General features: G+C 33.0%; 1 long non-coding RNA gene across 1 annotated transcript; it reads right to left on the reverse strand.

Moving 5' to 3' along the window:
- Window positions 1–1,396: 1,396 nt before the first annotated feature.
- On the reverse strand, window positions 1,397–9,546 carry LOC139862926 (uncharacterized). The gene is made up of 4 exons (XR_011764323.1): window positions 9,393–9,546; window positions 8,707–8,875; window positions 1,629–1,752; window positions 1,397–1,493 (listed from the first exon to the last, which is right to left on the reverse strand). It is a non-coding gene; the product is annotated as an uncharacterized lncRNA (long non-coding RNA).
- Between the last annotated feature and the right edge of the window lie 12,746 nt (window positions 9,547–22,292).

Genomic DNA, 22,292 nt, shown 5'->3' on the forward strand with positions numbered 1-22,292 from the left:
CAACAAATTCAAGAAGACATAATTACGCTCCTCGTCCCTGTGGTTTACCCCAAAATACATCCCTCGTCCTTATACTAATTTTTTTGCTTTCCTCATCCCTGTGGTATTTGCCTTATACATCCCCCGTCCTTCCGTCCAATTGCTGTAATTTTTAGACGTTAAATTAAGTCATGTGCCACACATGTGAGGGTATTTTAGTCAAATTATCATGTTTTCATGTTTCTAATTTCACCTCCTTTCTTCTGCAACACCAGATTCATATATTTATGCTAATAATTTGTTATCCTTTAATTCCCCAAATCATAAACCAATTTATTCACTAAATTGAAGGTACATCTATCATTATAAAGATGAACGAACAAATTATGGCATGATAAAAGTTAGTACAGACATTTACAAACAAAATATTTACCTCCACCATTTATGTAAGAACTTCAACAACAAAATCACAAACCCATAAAATCATTCATTAAAACGCAACCCAGAAACATTCTTTAAATCGTTTTGTACCTACAAGATCTGAAATGGTATCCACACAGTTCAAACGATTGATTCCCGAATGGTAAGCGACAACGACATTGGATCTGGAAAGGTAACGATATGAACATCAGATCTGGAACTGCCTTTCTAAAAAAAAAAATCAGATCTGGAATTGGAACCGAAACCGACAGCGACATTCGGATCTGGAATTGTAACAGTCATTTTCGATGTCGTTTTTGGTCATCGGCTATGTAAGTGTAAGTGGTGACCGTGACAACCAATTCCGTCAATACCGCCATCTCATTTATCCCTAATTCATCACCGCCGCCGGAGTTCATATCAAATTAAAGTTCGATTGCGGTGGTTAGCGACCAACTATCGACTGTTGTTGCTGCTAATTTTTTGCTGCTGCTATAGATATAGATATGGATATATGAAACCCATTTGTATGTAACCCATTTAATAAAGGTCGATTTTGATTTATACATATATAGAGATACATATATAGATATATAGATATAGATTTATGAAACCCATCGTAAAAATCAATTGATTTTGATTTTCAATTAATTTTGACTTTAGAAAAAACACATACATGGATTTCTTGAGTGGGTAAATGGATGTCACGAGTGGAAAGAATTGTAAGATTTCTTGAGTAGTTGTACTATGTGTTGTAGTAGTTATACATTTGATTTTAAGGATAAGATAGAAGTAGAGTTTTGAGAAGAAAATGCAAAAATGACTAAAATACCCTCATATGGCAGATGACTTGACGTCTAAAAATAACAGCAATTGGACGGAAGGACGAGGGATGTATAAGGCAAATACCACAGGGATGAGGAAAGCAAAAAAATTAGTATAAGGACGAGGGATGTATTTTGGGGTAAACCACAGGGACGAGGAGCGTAATTATGTCATTCAAGAACAATTGGTGGTTTTTTGGAATTGTAATTTTGTCGTCGTGAATTGTTGATGAAATCTTTCACCCATTCTTCTCTGCTTTACCATAATCACTGCAACCAAAGGGCAAGATTCAATTCAATCGAAACATTATTTCAAAACCCAAAAATTATTAAAATTGATAAAAATAAGTAAAGCTTTAAATTTATACAAGACATAAATTCTACAACAATAAAAGACGAGTGTACCCGTTTTTGAAACTTGAATATTGTCGTAATGACGTGAACACATTATGATGACTTCTTTACGCCGAATAGCAATCGTTCGAATCGAGTAGTTCTCCAATTGTTAATCGATGAACCGTTTGCAAACCTACATGAATTGTTACCTTTTGTGGTATTGTACATGGAGAGAAAAGCAATGATAGTTACGATTGTGATCATCAATTTGGCAAACACCAGACCTTTCAAAAAGATAAGGCCAGATAGATACTCCAGATATTCTCCTATGAGGAAGATGACTCAATTGTCCATATTGTGATCCCTTATATTCATCCATCATATGGCTATTACAATTCATCCAGACGTCGATAATATTCGATAAGACTACTACAATATATTCATATGAGACTTTGTATGAATATTTTCTATAGACATTTACGTACACTTTTATAGGATGTCAAGTTAGTATTGTCACGTTTTGTAACAATGAATGCCTAAAATCAATGGTTGCATTTTCATGAGACATGAACATTGGTTTCTGTTGGAATTTTATATGAATTATTAAAAATAATATTAAATTATCAAGTGGAGATGAACTTTTTCTTTTTTGACATGGTCATACACTCAATCTTGTTGCCATGATAAACGGTCATTATACCCACCTCATTTTGCTCCCCATAATACTAGTACCAGACCCACTTTTCTCAAAATAATAAAAACTATCCGTTCCTACTTTTGCTATATAAGTCAAGTTGAAGTGAAGTAAGAGATATACATACAAAAAAGCCTTCGTTTCTTATTACTTACTTCAATATAATTTCTTTTGAATTTCCAAGCAATAAAAGAGGGTGTGAATTTAGGAGTCTCCATTGTGCAGTGGAGATTTAACACAGTGAATTATACTGGGCTGTTTTATCCTGGGGGCGTTGGGGTTGATAGTCTGCTAGCACAATTCCGGGCAGTACCACAAACGTCTTAAAGAAAGCGACCTAGTCCGCGACTCAACCCAGAAATTTATTTGTTATTTTGTTGCAGATTCTTTCTGCTTCAACAGTAGTAGACTCCTTCAAGGTACAACAATTTTAAGACGGTTTGGTTTTTAACCATGACTACTAATGAAAATTCTGGTGTTGCTACTCTTGATCTCAACAAGCCGTTTCAATTTGAGGGCATTCACTTCAAGCGATGGAAACAAAAGATGTTGTTTTTTCTTACCATGAAGAAGGTTAACTCTGTTCTTACAACAGAGAAACCTAATGTTAATGAAGCTGCTGACCAGGTAGACGAAGAGCAAGCTAAGGCTTTGAAAACATGGGAGGATAATAATTATCTTTGCAAAAACTACATTCTCAATGGGTTGTCAAATGATCTCTATGACTACTACAACTCTGATGATTTCGACGCTAAAAAACTATGGGAGGCATTGCAGAAAAAGTATGACACTGAAGAAGCAGGAGCAAAGAAATATGCTGTAAGTCGCTATCTCAAATTCTCCATGACTGACGACAAGTCAGTGGAGACTCAATCCCATGAACTTCAGAAAATAGCCCATGAAATCATCTCTGAAGGTATGTCTCTAGATGAAAAATTTCAAATTGCTGTTATTATTGATAAATTACCTCCTTCGTGGAAAGATTTTAAAAATACTCTCAGGCACAAAACCAAAGAATTTTCACTTGAAAGTCTGATCACCCGCCTTCGCATTGAGGAGGAAGCCCGTAAACAAGACCAGAAAGAGGAAGTGTTGTTTGTTTCTACAAACAACAACACTAGCAAAAAATCAGCTGCTTTTCTGAAACCAACAGGTAAAAACTTCAAGAATCAGAATCGTAAGTCGAACCAAACCCGCAACATTCATCCTCGGGGGAACCACCAGAATTGGTATCCACAGAAGAACCAAAACAAGAACCAACCACCTATTAAGAATGACTCGGAACCTTTTCTTTGCTTCAATTGTGGCAAACCGGGTCATATGGCACGCAAGTGTAGGAACAGGTCCAACACCACTCCTGGTGTCAACCTGACTGAAGAGTTGCCAATGGTAGCTATGATTACTGAGATTAACCTTGTAGGTCAATCAGATGGGTGGTGGATAGACTCGGGTGCTTCGCGTCATGTTTGCAATGATCGAAGTATGTTCAAAACATACACTGTTGCAAGCGAGGATATGAAAGTGTTGTTGGGTGATACTCACACCACTAATGTTGCTGGTATGGGGAACATTGAACTGAAGTTTACCTCTGGAAAAACTTTAATCCTTAAAGATGTTTTGCACACTCCAGAGATAAGAAAGAATCTGGTCTCGGGTTATCTTCTCAACAAGGCTGGGTTCACTCAGATTACAGGGGCTGATATATTTACTTTAACTAAAAATGGAATGTTTGTAGGGAAAGGTTATGCTACTGAGGGCATGTTTAAACTAAATGTTGAAGTTAATAAAATGAATGTTTCTGCTTACATGTTGTGTACTTTTAATATTTGGCATGCTAGACTTTGTCATGTTAACAAGCGACTAGTTAAAAACATGAGTAGCTTAGGCTTGATTCCTAAAGTATCTATGAATGAATTTGAAAAGTGTGAATATTGCAGTCAGGCTAAAATTACAAAAACTCCTCATAGGTTGGTGACTAATAAAATAACAGAGCCCTTAGAATTAATACACTCTGATATTTGTGAGCTAGATGGAACTTTAACAAGAAATGGTAAACGTTATTTTATCACTTTCATTGATGATTGTTCAGACTATACTTGGGTGTATTTAATGAAAAACAAAAGTGATGCACTTGATCTATTTAAAGTTTTTATTACTGAAATTGAGAATCAATTTAATAGAAAAATAAAAAGATTTCGAAGTGATAGAGGCACCGAATATGATTCAAGTATATTTATTGATTTTTATAAAACACATGGGATTATACATGAGAAAACAGCACCTTACTCGCCTGAAATGAATGGTAAAGCTGAGCGAAAAAATAGAACATTAACAGAATCAGTTGTTGCTATCTTATTAAATTCTGGAGCTGCTTCTCATTGGTGGGGAGAAGCACTTTTAACTGTATGTTATGTTCTTAATAGAGTTCCTAAGTATAAAAGTAAAACTTCTCCATATGAGATCTTAAAAAATAGAACTCCTAATCTGTCCTACTTTAGAACTTGGGGCTGTTTAGCATATGTAAGAATACCTGACCCAAAGCGTGTTAAACTAGCTAGTAGAGCATATGAATGTGTATTTGTTGGTTACGCTATTAATAGCAAAGCGTACAAATTCTTTGACTTAAATGCACGAGTAATAATAGAGTCTAATGATGCTGATTTCTATGAACATAAATTTCCATTTAAATCAGGAAATAGTGGGGGTGCTTTAACTAGTAACACGCTCAAAATTAGAGATAATGTAGTTGATGAAGATTTAGATAATGAACCTGAACTTAGAAGAAGTAAAAGAGCTAAGATCACTAAAAACTTTGGCTCTGACTTTTGTGCTTATACATTAGAAGAAGATCCATCTAGTATCCAAGAAGCTTTAACATCGATAGATGCTGATATGTGGCAAGAAGCTATTAATGATGAAATGGAATCTCTTGAGTCTAACAAAACGTGGCATTTAGTTGATTTACCACCAGGTTGTAAAACAATAGGATGTAAATGGATACTTAAAAAGAAGTTAAAACCCGATGGCTCAATTGATAAATTTAAGGCACGTTTAGTAGCAAAAGGATTTAGACAAAAAGAAAATGTTGACTTTTTTGATACTTACTCACCAGTCACTCGAATTACGTCTATTCGTGTTCTTATTGCGCTTGCATCATTGCATGATCTTGTTGTGCATCAAATGGATGTTAGAACTGCTTTTTTAAATGGTAAGTTAGATGAAGAGATTTATATGGATCAACCTGAAGGGTTTGTAATTTATGGTCAAGAACATAAAGTATGCAAATTGGATAAGTCCTTATATGGCTTAAAACAGGCTCCAAAACAGTGGCATGAAAAATTTGATAATCTTGTGATCACAAATGGGTTTAGTGTAAATGAAAGTGACAAGTGCATATACTATAAGTCTGATAATGGAATTTGTACTATAATTTGCTTGTACGTAGATGATTTACTAATTTTTGGGTCTAATATTCATGTCGTAAATAATGTAAAATCTATGCTTTGTAAGAACTTTGACATGAAAGATCTAGGAGAAGCAAACGTGATACTTGGTATAAAAATTACCAGGTCTGAAAAGGGAATTTCTTTGGATCAATCTCATTACATTGAGAAGATCTTGAAGAAATATAATTACTTTAATTGTAAACCTGCTTGTACACCTTTTGATCCAAGTGTCAAATTGTTCAAAAACACTGGTGACAGTGTAAGACAATCTGATTATGCGAGCATCATTGGTAGCCTTAGATATGCCACTGATTGCACCAGACCCGACATTGCCTATGTCGTGGGATTATTATGCAGATTTACAAGTAGACCTGGTATTGAGCACTGGCATGCTATAGAACGGGTCATGAGGTATCTTAAACGAACCATGAACCTTGGATTACATTATAACAAGTTTCCCGCTGTCCTCGAAGGATATAGTGATGCTGATTGGAATACATTATCTGATGATTCTAAAGCTACCAGTGGTTATATTTTTAATATAGCCGGTGGAGCCATTTCTTGGAAATCAAAGAAACAAACTATACTAGCTCAATCAACAATGGAATCAGAATTGATAGCATTAGCCACAGCTAGTGAAGAAGCAAGTTGGTTGAGAAGTCTGTTAGCTGAGATCCCTCTTTGGGAAAAACCAGTACCTGCAGTGTTGATCCATTGCGATAGTACCGCGGCTATTGCTAAAGTTCAGAACCGTTATTACAATGGTAAAAACGACAAATACGTCGAAAACACTGTACAGTTAGAGAGTTCCTTTCTATAGGAGCAGTTAGAGTGGATCATGTACACACGGATGAGAACCTAGCTGATCCATTGACAAAAGGACTAGCTAGAGAGAAAGTCTTTAAAACATCTAAAGGAATGGGACTTATGCCAATAGAATGATGAGTCACACATGACAGTAACCCGACCTATTGACTGGAGATCCCATGAAATAGGTTCAATGGGTAATAACAAATTGTGTTGTGATATGAGAATGATCATGCTACTATAAATTTAACGCATGAATTCATGAAGCGATATTAGGATGAGTTAATAGAAACTCTTAATGAGATTTATACTCTAGTTGGAGTGGAGTACCTAGCTACATGAGTGCTCTTGATAAACTCACCTATGTGAATGTGGAAGTGAGGCCGCTTCCTATGAAATTGAGGCAGATTTCTAGAGCGTTCACTATACTGGGATAGACGTGCATGGCTTTAAAGCACGGGCTTTAAACTTACACCCTGAAAAGGTAGAGCGTGATACATTGTTAGAGATAGAGTTCAAGACTACAAGTCACTCTAGTTCATTCTAAATTGTTTTCACTACGCAAAGGTTCAAGTCGAAAGATACCTTGTTTATGCTCAATCTTATATTTCTTTAGATATTGCTTTTGGAAATATTTTTAAAAATTCAAGTGGGGGATTGTTGGAATTTTATATGAATTATTAAAAATAATATTAAATTATCAAGTGGAGATGAACTTTTTCTTTTTTGACATGGTCATACACTCAATCTTGTTGCCATGATAAACGGTCATTATACCACCTCATTTTGCTCCCCATAATACTAGTACTAGACCCACTTTTCTCAAAATAATAAAAACTATCCGTTCCTACTTTTGCTATATAAGTCAAGTTGAAGTGAAGTAAGAGATATACATACAAAAAAGCCTTCGTTTCTTATTACTTACTTCAATATAATTTCTTTTGAATTTCCAAGCAATAAAAGAGGGTGTGAATTTAGGAGTCTCCATTGTGCAGTGGAGATTTAACACAGTGAATTATACTGGGCTGTTTTATCCTGGGGGCGTTGGGGTTGATAGTCTGCTAGCACAATTCCGGGCAGTACCACAAACGTCTTAAAGAAAGCGACCTAGTCCGCGACTCAACCCAGAAATTTATTTGTTATTTTGTTGCAGATTCTTTCTGCTTCAACAGTAGTAGACTCCTTCAAGGTACAACAGTTTCCAACAAAGGTTGATTATAAAAAAGACATTACCCAATCTATACATAACTAGCGATATGCCATTTCACAAGTTTTAATCAATAATCTACAAAATCTAAGTCATATATATATATATATATATATATATATATATATATATATATATATATATATATATATATATATATATAGGGGCAGGATCAATGGGGAAGTAACCAATCGGGGGGGGAGGCAAAAAAAAAAAAAATTTCGTTTTTTTTGGAATTTTTTTTTCCGGCATCAAGATCACACGAAAATATGAACATTTAGAAGAGACACTTCGTGATGAATGTTATTATTTAGGCGGGAAAACGATCGACAAAAATAACATTCAAGATAATATTGTTCGTGAAGAATATGAACGCTTTTTTTTTCATGTTTTGTGAAGTAAAATTTAGCCCGATTTAGAGTTTAGGGTTTAGGGTTTAGGGTTTAGGGTTTGGTGTTTTGGGTTTATTCCATAAACCCAAAACACCAAACCCTAAACCCTAAACCCTAAACTCTAAACCGTTCGTGTTAAAAACTCAATCTAAATCCTAAATTTAAACCCTAAATCTAAACCCTAAACCCTAAATTTTTAAACCCTAATATCTAAACCCTATAAACCCTAATATCTAAACTCCAATAGCTAAAACCTCAACATACGCTCGAAAAACACGATAATTGTTATATATATTACTTCTTCGAGCGTTTTCCCGCCAAAATAAAAACATTTATCACAAAGTGTCTCTACTAAATGTTCATATTTTCATGTCATCTATAATGTTCGTGAACAAAGTTTTTTCAAAAAAAAAAAATTTTGCTTCCCCCCGATTGGTTACTTCCCTCTTGATCCTACCACTATATATATATATATATATATATATATATATATATATATATATATATATATATATATATATATATATATATATATATATATATATATATATATATATATATATATATACATCAAATGAACGTTCACATTTCAAAAACTGACCTTTTGAACCACCGAGTTGTTGCAACGCATCAACAGAGCGCCTATGAAAATCTGTAGACCAACATCTACTGAATGAGTACAATATAAACATATGTGTTAATACCAAACGTCTTTTGTGATGTGAACACTTCAGTGCTGCAATTATGAGAAGAGGATCATATATTGTCACCTACCAAATGAACACAATATAAGGTTCATTATACACAGACAATCAAAAAAGTCAGCATGTGTCACATATTAAAATCAAGATCATATTGAAGTCAGAATGTGGTCAGTCTCCCAAAAAAAGCCTTTTTTTGATCGTTGGTAGTATGTATATCCTTTGAATTAAACCCAATGATATCAATTTCAAACAAAAAATTTGTACAAAAACATCAAGAAACATTCCTTTAAACGCTTAAGAGGTTCAGATATGATATATGTAGAATGATCAGAAAATCGGTTCATAAAGTATGTACAACTTTATTCCCAACTATTTAAAAATCTTGAGTGAACAACCTGACGTACCACCATCGACGTTATAAAATCCCTAATTCAACATGATTCCAATTATGCGATGACAAAAGCCCTATTTTTGCAATCAAAAGCTTAAATTTTTGCAATCAAAAGTTTTAATTTTTGTAATCAGAAGCCCTAATTGTTCAATAATATAAACCTAAATGAATCAAAAAAAATGAAACAGTTACCATTTGTACGACACTCGAGATTCAGGAAACGATTGCGATGAAGAGATGCTGCATCGTCATGTAGGTTTAAGATGTATAATTTGTGTAATGAGAAAGAAAGCAAGAGAGAAATTGAAAGTACGATTAGGTTTTCTGATTCAATGTCTGGTTGTTAATTGAGTGGTAGCTGTTGTAGATTACAATTAATTATGAGGGTATTTTAGTCACTTAATTAGATGATTAGCTAATCTAGTTCTTTTGTTAGGCAAAATGAACGGTTATGATTAAAAGTTAGTCATGATCCTATAGTCATAAAGGTGTTTGCTTCTTTAATAATCAAAGATAATGATCCTCTTTTAATGTTTAAAAGAGATTAAAGTATTCAAATAAGAATACCTAATAAAATAAGAACAGTAAGAATAGTTTATAGCCATTGATCTTTATTAGATAGACTACTCATTTATTTATTTATTTATTATTTGAGTATATATTAACCAATTGCTAAATAGCATTATTATTACGTACCTGATTAATCAGAGCAAGGTTACATATGAAAAATTCACTGATTAAATGATGAGTTACTAACCGTTTACATATTATTATTCATTATTTATATTTATTCTCATTCTGTCACATTTGATTCAATTAATTGGATTATGATTTTAACGTAATCACTATTCAATATTTTATTTGAGATACAAACTATTATGTAAGTAACGAGGGGAGTGAATACTTAGTGTAATTTTAAAAACTTTTTCCGATTTAGAGCTTGAGATTACTATAGTGTTTTGAATAGTTTATTCACAAGTATAATAAATAAGGAGATAAGGGATAAGAGAACAAACACGGAGATTTATAGTAGTTCGGAAAGATGTTAACTAATCTTCTTTAATCCACTCCTCAATTCTAACGAATTGAGAGTTTGTTTCACTATGATGCTCCAAACTCGGTGGAGTTTCCGGATACAACACTAGCTCCTTGATAAGCCGCAACTTATGAACTTTTACGTCCCGTTGAAGAATTCACAATCACCAAATGCTCTTACCATAAGATCCTAATGCTACCACTAAGTGAAAACCTCACTTATCTTCTAGATCCCTTTAAGAAGATAATTTACAAGTAAACTCACAACTAAGTTTACAATCACTCTTGCTTGAATCACCCTAAATTGATTACAATAAGATTTGAATGTGTCATGACCGGGAAATTTCGATCAAAATTTAAACTCAAACTCTTATATTTCCGACAAGATAAGCAAATGATTGTGTTGCATTTAAAATGTTTTCAAACATTCATATACCCATTTGACTTTTCTGACGATTCACGAACAAACTTATATTACCAAATGTTATTATATATCAAACGTACTAAGTAACAAACTATAATATTTTCATATATTATATATAAGATGGGAGTTAAATGATTTTAAAAACTTTAAGTTTGTTAAAAGTATAGTTATCCTTTTAGTTATATAAACTATAAACTTTATATATTACCTTTTGAGTGGTCAATTTCTTTATTTTAGACATGATTACACTTTTTACCAGACGTTTCTCATAGGTCATGACACTTAAATTTGTAAAACTTATTTTTATATTCCTAACCGGAGAAAATTTAGTATAACCGCTATCGTTTCGATTTTCAAGCAAGATATAAAGATTGAACTAATAATAATAATAACAATAATAAAAATTGGCGCATGTTATATGAGACGTATGTAAGGATAAAAATAAGAAATATGTTAAGAAATTAATATGAGGCTTATATATAATTAATATGAGGCGTACCAAATTATTTATGAGGCGCATTTTCATTTTATAAGGCGCATGTTGTCCTTAAAATTTTATTAGACGTAAAATAATTTTATCAAATGTGAGCACAACATAACACGTAAATGTCATGAATATTTTTTTTGGTTACCTCACGTAAGGATGAAACAAGGGGCGACACTAATTATTTTACACTCTATTTGCTTTTATGTTTAAACTACACGTATGTATACAGACACAAACACGAGCGTCATTTAACATTTATTAACATTTTTGGTTGATATGGTACTATAACGAGCACCGACAAAATTTGTATTACTCTTGATCATCTAACATGTTTAATGGGTATAACTAAAGTGTAAAAGTCACGAGAGTTTTTTTCTTGGTCTTACTATACCTCACGTGGAGGTTGGACAAAAACATGGCGACTAATCAAAAAAAAAATTTCCTTTTGTTTTCACTTGTAACCAAATAAGAGATATATCTACCTCTATTGTTTTCACCCAACATAGCACATTCATATGTATATATATTCATCAATTCAAGTCTCTCACACATACTCTATATATTAATTACTCCATATCATTTTAGATATTAGGGGTAACACACTTAAATATTTTTAGTTCGTATTATTTTTGGTGTCCGTCTCGCAACCACACATATAAGTGTATATATATATATATATATATATATATATTTCTATCAATTTCAAAGTATTAGAAGTTATATACTACAACGAGGTTATATATGGGTATTTAATTCGGGTTACAAACCGGTTTAAACCAAGAAAATTATGGGTATTGTTCGGGGATATTGTTAGTGAATCAAAGGTCAAACTTAAGTTTGTTATCATCATTGCGCCTGCATACTTTTCCTGCAATATTGAACCACAATATTGATATGTGAGTTTCATTACTCCCTTTTTATATATATTTTTGGGCTGAGAATACATGTGATGTTTTATAAATGGTTTACGAAATAGGCACAAGTACTAAAATTAATTCTATGTGGATTTGAATCAAAAATCCCCTAGCTTTGTAACATTAAACTACTTGTCTACGTACGGTAGGTGTGAATCCTAAAGGTAGATCTATCGGGTTTAACATTCCCACCCAGGATGCTGCACTAGACAGTAGAGCTAGTGACAGCGGGTGTTTAGTACTCCGAGGTTATTATCGCACTTGATTCGGTGCACTTTATACATTCAGGGGTATCCATTATTATTATTGTTAAGGCTTGTTACCAGGTACCCATGATTGTAGAATATATTTTTTTATTACTCTGCGGTGTAAGGATATTTATGAAAATCGAAATCTTGTGGTCTATTACTAGTACTGAAATCAATATTTATGATAAACCTATTAAATCACCAACCTTTTGGTTGACACTTTTAAGCATATTTATTCTCAAGTATTAAAGAAATCTTCCGCTGTGCATTTGCTCAATTTAAAGATATTACATGGAGTCGTTCATGGCATATTTTCAAAAGACGTTGCATTCAAAATCATCATTGAGTATCATATTTTGAAATCATCACAGTTGTTATGTTGTAACCTATTATTTATGGTGATTGTCTATACATAGATATCATCAGATGTCGAAAACCTTGAATTTATATATTTATTGATGACGTGTCTTTAAAAAGAATGCAATGTCTGCAAAACATATCATATAGAGGTCAATGCCTCGTAATGGGACCGACGAATAACGTATCACGTCAATAACGATTTTGGCGGGTTGTTACAGTTGGTATCAGAGCGGAGGTCTTAGCGAACCAGATTTTGCATTAGTGTGTCTAACGGGTCTTGGTTAGGATGCATTAGTGAGTATGGACTTCAACCATATCTGCATATTATAAGTTTTGCTTATCATTCCTTGTCAGAAATTGCATGCTTATCATTTTCAGTCTAGACACGTGAAACGACTCCAAACCGTTTAATTAAAAACTGACTAAATTTCTTTTTTAAACAGGAGCGGCACACCATCCAACAGGTGCGGCGCTATTGTGACTCAGGAGCGGCGCTTTTGTTGCCCTAAAGCGGCGCTTCTGCCGAGTGTTTGAAAAGACCACCAGTTACTGACCAGGAGCGGCGCTTTTACTCTTAAAAGCGGCGCTCTCGTACCTGAATGTTGCAAATTCGAAATTTGACTAAGTGTCATTCCAATCCAATTGCCTAAACATAAATTTACACTCCAAGAACCCCAAACACAAGTTCATTATGACACAAAATACTACCGTTTACACATTTTAGTCTTACATAACCATGATCAATCATTAGTTGCAACAAAATGACCCGTTACAATTAAGGTGACAATTTTGACCCAATTATACCAAAACAAAGGATTACGACTCGACATCCCAACCCAATACCATGAGCATGATTTCGGGATTTTACCAAACCCCAACCCACATCCAAAGCCAATGCTACTCCGTCATAAGCCAACTTCTAGCAACCTATACAAGCTATTAGAATTCTCCAATACTGTTGAGTCTCCAAAATAATTAAGGATTTAATTATGACAAAACTGTAATTTATTTGCACTAAAATGTTATGTGCAGCCAGCACAAGTTTGTTTATGTATAGACAGCAGATATTGTTGTATCAGATGTTTAGTTTGCTTCTCAGTCTACCAGCACAAGGTAGACAGTGTTCTTCAATCAGCACAGAATGTGTACTCAGCAATTCAAGAATATCAAGTGTCTCAGCAATGAAGAACCAGCACAGCTGGAATGCAGCTTACTACACAAGATAGCTGTGCTCCATTATAAGCATAGTAGTTTCCCGAGTGGTCTACATCAATTGCACTATTCAACAGAAGTCAAAGACAAAGTTGAATAGAAAAGGACACGCGTCGGCAGCTGACAAGTGACCTTACAAGACCACGTGGGAATGCAGAAGTTTAACTCATGTGCAGACATGGGTTATACTTTGTCAACACCTAGGGAACACAACATTCTATTTGTTTAATCAAATAGTGGTGCCAAACCGAATTGGGGTGTTCCTGCAAATAGCTACCAAAGAGAAAAGAGGAGAGCATGCTCTCTGATGCAGTTGTCCCCACAAGTACAGATATCCTATGTACCAGTGGACAATAGAACCATTACACGGTTAATAGGACTACTCTAAATTGTTGTATCCACTATTGTAACAACTAGTGGTGTGGGTTTATTTATTTAGAGTCAAAAACGTGTAATAGCTTTTAGTTTACCTCTTAGCTATATTCTAGGTAATCTGTATCAACCAACTATCATTCCGCCAAGGATAGTTGTAATTCTTTGTGATTCAATCAATAAAGAATAACCGTTGAAAATTACCTGTGACTCTATTTAATCTTCATGTTTGAATACTAATCGTGTTTAATTGTTAAGTTATTTAAAAGAAATTGTATTCACCCCCCTCTACAATACTTCTGTTGTTATCAAGGGACCAACAACTGGTATCAGAGCTTCAGTCTTGATAATTAATATCTTGGATCTGAATTCTCTCATGGCTGCATATTCAAATACAGCTTACCTTGAAAATGGCTCATCCAATAGACCACCCAAATTTAATGAAGATGAGTATGAAACTTGGAAGGCAAGATTCATGCTTCACCTTGAGTCTATTGACCCACTCATGCCTGGTATTGCCACAGATGGTCCATTTGTTCCTACTGAGACTATTGGTAGTGCTTCAGCTACAGCTGACACTCCTGCTGTTCCTGGCAGAGAGGTTATTCTCACTCCTTCTAGATGGGATGTTGAGGATAAACGTCGTATTGGACTTGACCCTAAAATCAGAACCCTGTTAGCCATAACTTTGCCTAACCCAATATTCAAACTGATTAAGGGAAAAGCAAATGCCAAGCTTATGTTGGACTATCTAGATGTCACCTATGAGGGTATGGGAAAAGTAAGGCAGAACAGAATGATTGCTTTAAAAAGAGAATATGAAATGTTCTTTGCCTACAAGAATGAAACTATAACAACCCTCACTTTTTGACTTTTGAAATTACTGAAATGACCCTAGGGTTTACTGTCTGACTATACGTATTAATTATTTAAGGGTTGTTATATACACAATCAATTTAACGTTGACCAAATAATAAATTTTTATTCGACACTCACTGCTAATTAAAATTTATGCATTTCAGTAATATTATTTATAACTATTAATCTATAAGTAATAAATAAAAAGTGACATTTATATAAATAATAAAATAATTGGGAACTAAATAAAAATAAATACAAGTCATGAATTAGTAAAAAGAAAATAATACTTATCATGTAGTAAATGTAAATAATAATAATAATAATAATAATAATAATAATAATAATAATAATAATAATAATAATAATAATAATAATAATAATAATAATAATAATAATAATAGTAATAGTAATAATAATGAGACTAAAGAATCTTAAACAATTACATCCTTATGTTGACTAAAAATAAAGTATAAACTAGTACATCCTTATGTTGACTAATTATAAACTAGTACCACCTTTTGTTGACTAAAAATTATAAAACAAAATAAAATCATTAATTAGAACATCCTTATTTTGACTAACACTCTAATACTTGCACTATATAAACACTCCTAGACTCCTAGTTTCTCATTCACAAATCACACCAAAATCCTCTCTCAAAAACAATCTCTCCCTCTCCCTCTCTTGTGGTATTCGGATCTTCAAGCTTGCTCTTCGTGTTCTTCAAGAATCTTCAAGGAGTTCTTCAAGATTTTTAAGGCTTTGATCTTCCATCTTCATCGTGTTCATCTTTTCTTTGTTAATTATCTTGAATCTTCAAAGGTATAACATAAACCCTAAACTATTTACATAAACTTTAATCTTTGTTAATTCATATTCATATTATAAACTTGTTATTCATAAGTATATACATAAACACTCCTAGATTTATATATACATATATACATGTAAAAAAAATATATTTTTATGCATATATACGAATTATATATACATATACATATTAAAACCTTAAACCCTAATACTACTTATACTAGTACTTAACATGTATACACTATTACTATTACTAGCACCTATAACCTACTACTTATATTGTAGCATAAAAACATTTTGGGATATGTATTAGAGATGTATAGATCTTCGAACTTTCTTGACGAATGGTTTCTACGAGATTCTAGGCAGAGGGTTTGGATTTCCGATTTAAAGGGTCCTATGGCTCAAGCCCCTAGATCTAAATTAGCCATTCGAAGGGAAAGGGGTGATTGGAAGCTTATCTAATACGGCAAGTATCCTAAAATGAAAAACACTCATAAAAGTAGAAACTCTCTAGTCATAGAAACTTAGTAAAATAAGAAACTTTCTAAAAATGGAAACTTTATAAAAATAGTAACTTACTAGGAATAGAAACTTAGTAAAATAAACTATACTTAAACACATACTTAAACTTAAACATGGGCAAAACACTTAACTACTCTTAAATGTCAATAGGTTGACTTTCCTGCTCACTCGTTCAACTCTTTATTCCTAGGAATAACTCTCTCTCTACTTACTAAGGTGACTTTCATAGCCCCACTCTTATTGCTATAGCACTTTTTATACTTACTGGGGTGAGACACATGCTGCTTTTATACTTTAAACAACTTAGACACAAGTACGAACCTAAACTGTACTATGACTAGCTTATGCTACTAAGACCCCACAGTGATATTTTTTAATTGCTTTCAGGATAAGGCATTCTTAATTATTGGGGGTAGGCCTATCGGGAGTAACGTCCCCGATACATTTGACCGTGATGTCTTTGTATTACTTAATAATGATTTAAACATGGTGATAAGGTACTGCCAACTTATTATCGGGGCAACAAAACAAACGTTTAGTCTAAAATATCACGAATCAGTACTACTTTTGGATCTGCGAGATCTACTTTTTGATCCTGCGGGAGATCAACTTTACAACTAAATCTTGTGGTCTAAAAACAACGATAACTACTTTTGTTAAACCTATGAACTTCACTCAACCTTTTTGGTTGACACTTTAGCATGTTTTGTCTCAGGTGCTGTTTGATTCAAGCTTTCTTATCTACTACTTATGTGATGCTACTTGGACTTAGGATCAAGAGATATCCCATTTATTACTTCTGCATATGAACAATTACTTTATCGTTATTTCCATTATTGTAACGACATTTCATTTTCCGCTGCGTACTCAATAAAGTTAAATTTTCTCATTTAGTATTGTTCTCGTATTATAATATGTTGGTTTATTTGATATTAGTAACATTTCTTCCAGACCCTATTGGGAGGACGTTACAGATTGGTATCAGAGCATAACCAGGCTGTTATAGAGAACCAGGATTGCATTTTTATGTGTGCCTTACTTGCTAGCTAGGGTGCCTTAGCAATCTAGGAAACTATAACCTTTTCTGCCTTAGACTTAAAGCACTTAGGATTGCCTTATAATCTTAACAATCATGCTTTACCAAACTTGACTTAAAGATTCTAATCAAAGTCTCTTTCCTAATGTAGGACTACAACTTTCCTTGACCATAGTGCCTTTAATTATTGCCTTTAACTGTTAAATGCTACACTATACTTTAGTAACTTTACTTATCTTAGAATACCGAGCTAATCTAAGAACTCTGCTCACTTTCCTGAGTACTATCCAATTACACCACCGCATCTAAATGCGACACAATGATTTCAGAAATTCTTGACATTCATAAGTCATCTATCATGGTTATGTGTATTACATATGTATTACATGAAATATTATCCATGATTTTGAAATTCTTATAATTGTTACTACTCACACTCAAACGTATATAACTCTCTGTTATATCACGTACCTATATGCCTTATGCCTTTATGCATCGGTTTGCGAATTGAAAAATGTCACTGGGTTATCACAGTATACGAATTGAAAGTCTTTAATCAAAAGATTATTAGATTACATACTTATCACTTTATGATCTCGACACGTCATACTGCCATTATTAAAGTAAAGACACATCATATCTTATTATATCTTATCGTATCTATCCTAATAGATTTTGTCTAACACTTTTCCTAAATTCCCTCCATAAATTACGGAAATCTTTTTGCTATATACACGTATTCAAGGAGACGAATATATCATCCAGTATTCAAAACTAATCTCATATCAAAAACCCTAATTCCAAACACATAATATGGATTCCTCGAACTCTTCGAGCTCCAATAGCAGCGTAATTGGAATGAACCAACCAATCAGCCATCATCTATTTTGGATGATTTGGGGATGGGTTTGTAGTAAACTTAATCAATGGAGACAAGAAGAAGGTGATCCCTTCCACCAACCGAATTCACCTCTTGGTGAAGAACCTGAAGCACTTACTGGCGAACCCGTTCAGAACACTATTTTCACCCTCATTTCCAGGATATCCAGTCACGAATATATAATATCTAAAATTTTAGATCTTATTCATCCACTTGTCCGAACCGCCAATCATCCCGGAATAATAGAAGAAGTCAACGAGCTTCGCGCTCGAGTAGTGGCTCTGGAGAATATGGTGCGAAACCTACGAACACCAGCAGCAGCACCAGCAGCATAACCAGTACCACCAGTACCATCGGCATCACCTCCAACATCACCAGCTTCACCAACGAAAACATCCGCATTCCATGCCTCAACATCACACTCAGTACCTCAAACATCAACATCATACGCCCCATAGATACCAAGGAATATTAGTAATAATGAGTTAAGATGTATTGACTCATTCTTCCTGAAGAATTACATATGTATACTTTATATATATGGATTGGAACAATAATAAATCTTTTCATACTAAGCTATTACGTGTGAATCTTAACTAGTATGTACTACTTGATTAATTCATATCATTAATATGCTATGATGTACATCCTTCGTTAATGACTTAACAATTGTTAATCACTGTTTCAACACAATAAACTCCATTTCGTAATAAACCAAGTGTATTACTCAAATACATGATTGATTGTATACTTTAATTTTCGATGTACTCGAAACTTTCTAGAAAACATCATTAGTGCCTTATGAATTTCACAAGAATTCCACGAGCACCAACATCATATACCGAAGTATATCAATAATAATGAATGATGAAGTATTGATTCATAACTTCATTAGCGAAATATTTCACGACAATTATGAAATCTCAAAGGTTTTGGAGATTATTTATTCTCGTTTCAACAGCAAATCATATGAGTTTAATATTATATTAACTCATTAAAACCATGATTACATCTGAAGAATACATATATGAACGTATATCTTCTCTTTTGTAATTGTGAAAAATATTTTAACGGGTAGGTAAAACCCGAGAGATATTCATATCTGATATAAATATGTTACATTGTACATTCTTCCATTCTGATTCAGCAGTTGTTAACTATACTACTTACATTCACATGATATATGTATATGTTCACCAAAGAACAACCATTTTCATACAAATTCAGTTACATATTCTGATTTTGACATATCGGAACTTAAGTAAAGCTTTAGCAAGTGTTATCTTCCTAAAGATCACTACATTCATGAATTATATTCATTCGTATTCTATGATGAATTATCACATCAAACCACCGAACTTACCATTCCTTACTTTTGAAAATCACAACATTTCTTCGTCAACCGTTAGATCCATTGATGGATGCATCTTATGCTTAAACACTTCAAATTCAAAATTCTTGAAAACATCCTTTGAATCTTGACGATCGCAATCAGCGTTTAATCATCTAAAAATGAAATTTCTTGAAACTATCTCGTATTGATAACCGATGATTCAAATATGGCTGCATTAAATGCAGAGGAAACAGAAAAATTGTAGATGGTCTTAAGGGCCAACAGTTTGATAATAAAGAATGGTACGTTGGAAAAGCTCAAAAGAAAATTTTGAACTGAAAAACGGATTGAGCTAACCATGGAGGAGACCAAGGACAAACACAAGGGCCAAACCCTATATTCAAAGAATCCAGGTAATTCTGGATTCGGTGAAATCTTTAGAGAATATCTTGCTCTGAAGTCATGTTAAAAGCTTGCGGAAAATTTTTCTTCATCAACTTTCAAACTTAGAAATTCCAAAATATCATCATAAATATCCTCTATATTTCGGAAGTTATCTTCATAACGATTCATGTCCGCAATTAAGTATCTCTTTGCGATATCTTTATAAAGGAAACTGTTTTAGTTTCTATATTCTGTAAAATTCGAGTTTAAATTATAAATGCTTTGAAGAAGTGTTGGGAATTGAAGCATGAGTTAGTATAATATAATGACGTCAGGCCAACGTGATTATATTACAGTAAGTCATGCTAAGTTTTTAATGGAAGATGATGATTCATAGATTTTATAATCATCATTTGCCATGTTACACGACTCTTACATTCTATTTAACCTCTAAACATATCAAGAAAATATTTTTCTTGATGATTCGGTCTTTTCCGGATATTCTGGTAATATGACAAATCAAATCGTGCTATTACCATTCCTTTCTACTTTATATATTATGATCATTTTAAACTTCATACCTATGAATTCTGGACCATTACTCGCTTGACTTGAAGTCGAGAAGAAGAAACAAAAGCATAAAGCTCCGACATATAAGGGAAAATATAAAGCCCGATAACGACTCCGAAATTACAAACCGTGTATATCAATGCGTATAGCAATATAAAGACACGGGATAATTAAAAACACTATAACCCCAAGAGCATAGTAGAAGTAAACAGATTCCTCTGGCGATAAAAGAAAAAGAAGAATGACTGCATATATGGTCATTATAATAACCAGGATCAGAACTGGATTAAGCATTTTCTTAATCTTTTGGAAGTTTGAATTGAGGAAGAAAGTATAGAAGTGGTGAAGATAATGAAACGGAAGAAGCTAATTTATAGCAAAATTTCAAACACAACAATCGAGACAATCCACCGCATTTAATCAAAGAAAATCTCAAATTCCTTAATTACCGGAGAATCAAATCTTATAGATTAGGAAGATTTCCTTTAATTCCTTGAATTCCGGAAATCAATCGTGACTACGTCAAAAGTTAAGGCGAACATTTAATTTTCTCATTTCACTCTTTTATGATTGCTTCGTTTATACTCTTCCTATAAACGAATCGTTTTATCCATATTATCCAATAGTGATAAAACTTTATTTTTCAACTTATATTCATCATTAAAATATTCTTGTTGTAAACAATGAAGATCTCTATCAAATTTCATGACTGTGATTTTCACGAACTCCTCTCTGTTTGTCTGCCCTAATATTGTGGCATAAAATGCTCAAGGTTTTAAATGAGCTCAATACTATTCATAACACATTTCATGTATCCAATTTACTGAAATGACTAGTAAAACATCATCATTTTGAATGATCTTCGCATTAATGATAAAATGCACTTCGTTGAAGAACCTATAGAAATCATGGAAGGAGAGGTCAAACAAACGCGTAAAAGCAACATACCTATCATTAAAGTCTGTTGGAATTCGCGTAGAGGCCCCGAATATACCTGGGAACGCAAAGCCCATATGAAACGGAAATATCCCCATCTCTTCTCAACTGCTGATGCATCCGAGAAGTCTACCTAAAACTTCGGGACGAAGTTTTTATTAACGGGGAGGTACTATAACAACCCTCACTTTTTGACTTCTGAAATTACTGAAATGACCCTAGGGTTTACTGTCTGACTATACGTATTAATTATTTAAGGGTTGTTATATACAATCAATTTAACGTTGACCAAATAATAAATTTTTATTCGACACTCACTGCTAATTAAAATTTATGCATTTCAGTAATGTTATTTATAACTATTAATCTATAAGTAATAAATAAAAAGTGACATTTATATAAATAATAAAACAATTGGGAACTAAATAAAAATAAATACAAGTCATGAATTAGTAAAAATAAAATAATACTTATCATGTAGTAAATGTAAATAATAATAATAATAATAATAATAATAATAATAATAATAATAATAATAATAATAATAATAATAATAATAATAATAATAATAATAGTAATAGTAATAATAATGAGACTAAAGAATCTTAAACAATTACATCCTTATGTTGACTAAAAATAAAGTATAAACTAGTACATCCTTATGTTGACTAATTATAAACTAGTACCACCTTTTGTTGACTAAAA

The sequence above is a fragment of the Rutidosis leptorrhynchoides genome, chromosome 8 (genome assembly GCF_046630445.1).
Source record: "Rutidosis leptorrhynchoides isolate AG116_Rl617_1_P2 chromosome 8, CSIRO_AGI_Rlap_v1, whole genome shotgun sequence".
Classification (NCBI taxonomy): Eukaryota; Viridiplantae; Streptophyta; class Magnoliopsida; order Asterales; family Asteraceae; genus Rutidosis; species Rutidosis leptorrhynchoides.